The sequence below is a fragment of the Syngnathus floridae genome, unplaced genomic scaffold, assembly GCF_059516105.1.
Source record: "Syngnathus floridae isolate MCC-2025c unplaced genomic scaffold, RoL_Sflo_1.0 HiC_scaffold_77, whole genome shotgun sequence".
Classification (NCBI taxonomy): Eukaryota; Metazoa; Chordata; class Actinopteri; order Syngnathiformes; family Syngnathidae; genus Syngnathus; species Syngnathus floridae.
The window spans coordinates 25001-31600 of record NW_028284106.1 but is presented as its reverse complement, the minus strand read 5'-3'; positions in this window follow the sequence as shown (position 1 = coordinate 31600).

Sequence of the window (6600 nt, the reverse complement as noted above, 5' to 3'; positions counted from 1 at the left end):
AGCGCACACACCCGTTGCTGCGCGTCCGGTGGCACTTTGAGCGGCCAAACGGCGGGAGTAACAGTCACTCTCTTAAGTTAGGCTCATTTGACATTTTCTTGAACGGTTCGTGGATAAATATGTGATATATACTACATATGATCGCATTTATAGTCAAATCTTTTCAAAATGTCATTCTCCGGGTGCATTCCTCCTCGCTTCTTAAGCCGAACGAGGCTTCCAGAGCCCCGGTTAAGCGTTTTACGTGGCCCGCCGAGCCTCCACAGCACCTCCAGCCGGTTCTCCGGGTGCTCCCATCCTCACTGTTTAAGCCGAACGAGGCTTCCAGAGCCCCGGCTAAGCGTTTTACGCGGCCCGCTGAACTTCCACAGCACCTCCAGCCGGTTCTCCGGGTGCTCCCATCCTCACTGTTTAAGCCGAACGAGGCTTCCAGAGCCCCGGCTAAGCGTTTTACGCGGCCCGCTGAGCTTCCACCGCACCTCCAGCCGGTTCCCCGGCTGCTTTCCTCCTCACTGTTTAAGCCGAACGAGGCTTCCAGAGCCCCGGCTAAGCGTTTTGCGCGGCTCGCCGAACTTCCACAGCACCTCCAGCCGGTCCTCGGGGTGCTTTCTTCCCAACTATTGACGCCCGAGGAGGCTTCCAGCACCCCGGCTAAGCGTTCTCCGCGTCCCGCTGATCTTCCCGGAGCTTGTAACGGGGAAATACCTCCCTCTAGCGGACACGGCGGGTAAATACGCCACCTCTCGCACTTAGCGCACACACCCGTTGCTGCGCGTCTGATGGCACTTTGAGCGGCCAAACGGCGGGAGTAACTGTCACTCTCTTAAGGTAGGCTCACTTGAGATTTTTTTAACCGTCCGCGGAGGCGACCGGGACCACCGGGACAGCCGGGAGGCCGTGCGCGCGGGCCAAGTGGCCGAAAATAGCTCCAGGCCGACCGGATCGGCTAGTTGTAGGCACCGCGGATGAGATCGCGGAGCATTATTCGACTTCCAGCGGCCCGTGCGCTCACGCACGCCGCCCGGCACCTCCGGGAGGCCGTGCGCATGCGCAAGTTGCCGAAAATAGCTCCTAGCCGACCGGATCGGCTGTTTGTGAGCACCGCGGATGAGATCGCGGAGCTTCATCCGACTTCCAGCGGCCGGTGCGCTCGCGCACTCCACCCGGCACCTCCGGGAGGCCGTGCGCGCGCGCCAAGTGGCCCAAAATAGCTCCAGCCCAGCGGATCTGCACTCCGCGGATGAGATCGCGGAGCTTTTTTCGACTTCCAGCGGCCGGCGCGCACGACGAGCGGACCCGGTGACGGTCCAGCTCCACCCGGTACCTCGCACGGCCCGCTTCTCCCCCCCGCGCGGACTTCCGAGCGCTCGGGGAGACGTTCGGAAGCCGCCGGTGACGTTGGAGCGGGGAAATACCTCCCTCCAGCGGACACGGCGAGTAAATACACCTTCGGCCAAACGGCGGGAGTAACTATGACTCTCTTAAGGTAGCGGCACTCGACATCTTTTTCACGGTTCGTGGACGACCCGGCCGGTTCTCGGGGGTGCTTTTTCTCCTAACTCTTGACCCCCGAGGAGGCTTCCAGAGCCCCGGCTAAGCGTTTTACGCGGCCCGCTGAACTTCCACAGCACCTCCAGCCGGTTCTCCGGGTGCTCCCATCCTCACTGTTTAAGCCGAACGAGGCTTCCAGAGCCCCGGCTAAGCGTTTTACGCGGCCCGCCGAGCTTCCACAGCACCTCCAGCCGGTTCTCATGATGCATTCCTCCTCACTTTCTAAGCCGAACGAGGCTTCCAGAGCCTCGGCTAAGCGTTTTACGCGGCCCGCTGAGCTTCCACAGCACCTCCAGCCGGTTCCCCGGGTGCTTTCCTCCTCACTATTTAAGCCGAACGAGGCTTCCAGAGCCTCGGCGAAGCGTTTTACGCGGCCCGCTGGACTTCCAGAGCACCTCCAGCCGGTTCCCCGGGTGCTTTCCTTCTCACTGTTTAAGCCGAACTAGGCTTCCAGAGCCCCGGCTAAGCGTTTTACGCGGCCCGCCGAGCCTCCACAGCACTTCCAGGCGGTTCTCCGGGTGCTTCACTCCTCACTCTTTAAGCCGAACGAGGCTTCCAGAGCCCCGGCTAAGCGTTTTACGCGGCCCGCTGAGCTTCCACCGCACCTCCAGCCGGTTCCCCGAGTGCTTTACTCCTCACTTTCTAAGCCGAACGAGGCTTCCAGAGCCCCGGCTAAGCGTTCTCCGCGTCCCGCTGATCTTCCCGGAGCTTGTAACGGGGAAATACCTCCCTCTAGCGGACACGGCGGGTAAATACGCCACCTCTCGCACTTAGCGCACACTCGCGTTGCTGCGCGTCTGATGGCACTTTGAGCGGCCAAACGGCGGGAGTAACTGTCACTCTCTTATGGTAGGCTCACTTGAGATTTTTTTAACCGTCCGCGGAGGCTACCGGGACCACCGGGACAGCCGGGAGGCCGTGCGCGCGGGCCAAGTGGCCGAAAATAGCTCCAAGCCCAGCGGATCGGCTGTTTGCAAGCACCGCGGATGAGATCGCGGAGCTTTATCCGACTTCCAGCGGCCGGTGCGCTCGCGCACTCCACCCGGCACCTCCGGGAGGCCGTGCGCGCGCGCCAAGTGGCCCAAAATAGCTCCAGCCCAGCGGATCGGCTCTTTACAAGCACCGCGGATGAGATCGCGGAGCATTATTCGACTTCCAGCGGCCCGTGCGCTCACGCACTCCACCCGGCACCTCCGGGAGGCCGTGCGCGCGCGCCAAGTGGCCGAAAATAGCTCCAAGACGACCGGATCGGCTGTTTACAAGCTCCGCGGATGAGATCGCGGAGCTTTATGCGACTTCCAGCGGCCGGTGCGCTCGCGCACTCCACCCGGCACCTCCGGGAGGCCGTGCGCGCGCGCCAAGTGGCCCAAAATAGCTCCAGCCCAGCGGATCTGCACTTTACAAGCTCCGCGGATGAGATCGCGGAGCTTCATTCGACTTCCAGCGGCCGGTGCGCTCGCGCACTCCACGCGGCACCATCCGGGAGGCCGTGCGCGCGCGCCAAGTGGCCCAAAATAGCTCCAGCCCAGCGGATCGGCTGTTTACAAGCACCGCGGATGAGATCGCGGAGCTTTATTCGACTTCCAGCGGCCGGCGCGCACGACGAGCGGACCAGGTGACGGTCCAGCTCCACACGGTACCTCGCACGGCCCGCTTCTCCCCCCCGCGCGGACTTCCGAGCGCTCGGAGAGACGTTCGGAAGCCGCCGGTGACGTTGGAGCGGGGAAATACCTCCCTCCAGCGGACACGGCGAGTAAATACACCTTCGGCCAAACGGCGGGAGTAACTATGACTCTCTTAAGGTAGCGGCACTCGACATCTTTTTCACGGTTCGTGGAGGACCCGGCCGGTTCTCGGGGGTGCTTTTTCTCCTAACTCTCGACGCCCGAGGAGGCTTCCAGAGCCCCGGCTAAGCGTTTTCCGCTGGCCGATGAGCTTCCAGAGCACCTCCAGCCGGTTCTCATGGGGCTTTCCTCCTAACTCTTGAAGCCCGAGGAGGCTTCCAGAGCCCCGGCTAAGCGTTTTACGCGGCCCGCCGAGCTTCCACAGCACCTCCAGCCGGTTCTCATGATGCATTCCTCCTCACTTTCTAAGCCGAACGAGGCTTCCAGAGCCCCGGCTAAGCGTTTTACGCGGCCCGCCGAGCTTCCACAGCACCTCCAGCCGGTTCTCATGATGCATTCCTCCTCACTTTCTAAGCCGAACGCGGCTTCCAGAGCCCCGGCTAAGCGTTTTACGCGGCCCGCTGGACTTCCACAGCACCTCCAGCCGGTTCCCCGAGTGCTTTCCACCTCACTTTCTAAGCCGAACGAGGCTCCAAGCGCCCCGGCTAAGCGTTCTCCGCGTCCCGGTGATCTTCCCGGAGGTCGTAACGGGGAAATACCTCCCTCCAGCGGACACGGAGAGAAATTACACCGCCTCTCGCACACAGGCGGGTAAACGGCGGGAGTAACTATGACTCTCTTAAGGTAGCCTGACTTGACATCTGTTTAACGGTTCGTGGATAAATACATGATATATACAACTTATGCTCGCATTTACAGCCAAATAATATAAAGTGAGCATTCGGTTATAAACATTGTATTCATAATGTTTATAGGTGATGTTAATATTTATATATTTAATGTTTATAGGTGATGTTAATATTTATATATTTAATGTTTATAGGTGATGTTAATATTTATATATTTATTTTGTACATCATGTTATGGTTGTACGACACTTGCTATAGGATCATGATGTGATCATATCGGCGGGAGTCGGCCCGGGCTCCGGGTGAAGAGGCCGAATTCTCGACACTCGCGGCCGACCGGGGAACCAGCAGAGGCGGACGCATCGCGGTGCGAGAGCCCTTGGCACTTAGAAAAAATTTGGCAAAAGTCGCTCCGGGCTCCGGGTGGAGAGGCCGAATTATCGCCACTCGCGGCCGACCGGGGAACCAGCAGAGGCGGACGCATCGCGGCGCGAGAGCCCTTGGCACTTAGAAAAAAAATGGCAAAAGTCGCTCCGGGCTCCGGGTGAAGAGGCCGAATTCTCGCCACTCGCGGCCGACCGGGGAACCAGCGAAGGCGGGTAAGCTTTCTAGGGAGCCCCGCCGGCTGGTCCGCGGGCCGAACGTGGTCCCGTAAAGTACCGACAGCGGACGCCGACCCACGCCCGGTAAGAACCACCGAGAGGCGGACACGCTCTCCGACGAGCCCCGCCGGCCGTTCCGCGGCGGGAAATGCGCCCTCTGGCGGACACGCCGTTGTAAATGAATGGGCTTTGGCACTTAGTGCATTTTCGCAAAAGTTGAGCCGCGCTCCGGGCGAAGAGGCCGAATTCTCGCTACTCGCGGCCGACCGGGGAACCAGCGAAGGCGGGTAAGCTTTCAAGAGAGCCCCGCCGGCTGGTCCGCGGGCCGAACGTGGTCCCGTAAAGTACCGACAGCGGACGGCGACCCACGCCCGGCAGGAACCACCGAGAGGCGGACACGCTCTCCGACGAGCCCCGCCGGCCGGTCCGCGGCGGGAAATGCGCCCTCTGGCGGACACGCCGTTGTAAATGAATGGGCTTTGGCACTTAGTGCATTTTCGCAAAAGTTGAGCCGCGCTCCGGGCGAAGAGGCCGAATTCTCGCCACTCGTGGCCGACCAGGGAACCAGCGAAGGCGGGTAAGCTTTCAAGAGAGCCCCGCCGGCTGGTCCGCGGGCCGATTATGGTCCCGTCACCCACCGACAGCGGACGCCGACCCACGCCCGGCAAGGAACCACCCAGAGGCGGACACGCTCTCCGACGAGCCCCGCCGTCCGGTCCGCGGCGGGAAATGCGCCCTCTGGCGGACACGCCGTTGTAAATGAATGGGCTTTGGCACTTAGTGCATTTTCGCAAATGTCGCTCCGCGCTCCGGGCGAAGAGGCCGAATTCTCGCCACTCGTGGCCGACCAGGGAACCAGCGAAGGCGGGTAAGCTCTCAAGAGAGCCCCGCCGGCTGGTCCGCGGGCCGATTGCGGTCCCGTAAAGTACCGACAGCGGACGCCGACCCACGCCCGGCAAGGACCACCGAGAGGCGGATACGCTCTCCGACGAGCCCCGCCGGCCGGTCCGCGGCGGGAAACGCGCCCTCTGGCGGACACGCCGTTGTAAATGAATGGGCTTTGGCACTTAGTGCATTTTCGCTTAAGTTGAGCCGCGCTCCGGGCGAAGAGGCCGAATTATCGCTACTCGTGGCCGACCGGGGAACCAGCGAAGGCGGGTGGGCTTTTCCATAGAGCCCCGCCGGCTGGTCCGCGGGCCAATTATGGTCCCGTCACCTACCGACAGCGGACGCCGATCCACGCCCGGCAAGGACCACCCAGAGGCGGATAACGGCGCACACCGCGAACGGCGGGTGGCGGTCGCTGGGTGGCGGTCGGCTGGTGGCGGTCGGGGGGTGGCGGTCGGGGATGGTGCTTGGGGATGGTGCTTGGGGACCGGTGGCGCCGGAGGCGCACACCGCGAACGGCTGGTGGCGGTCGGCTGGTGGCGGTCGGCTGGTGGCGGTCGGCTGGTGGCGGTCGGGGGGTGGCGGTCGGGGGGTGGCGGTCGGGGATGGTGCTTGGGGATGGTGCTTGGGACCGGTGGCGCCGGAGGCGCACACCGCGAACGGCTGGTGGCGGTCGGCTGGTGGCGGTCGGCTGGTGGCAGTCGGCTGGTGGCGGTCGGGGGGTGGCGGTCGGGGGGTGGCGGTCGGGGATGGTGCTTGGGGATGGTGCTTGGGGACCGGTGGCGCCGGAGGCGCACACCGCGAACGGCTGGTGGCGGTCGCCTGGTGGCGGTCGGCTGGTGGCGGTCGGCTGGTGGCGGTCGGGGGGTGGCGGTCGGGGGGTGGCGCTTGGGGATGGTGGCGGTCACCTTGTGGCGGTCGGGGGGTGGCGCTTGGGGATGGTGGCGGTCGCCTTGTGGCGGTCGCCTTGTGGCGGTCGGGGGGTGGCGGTCGGGGGGTGGCGCTTGGGGATGGTGGCGGTCGCCTTGTGGCGGTCGGGGGTGGCGCTTGGGGATGGTGGCTGTCGCCTGGTGGCGGTCGGGGGTG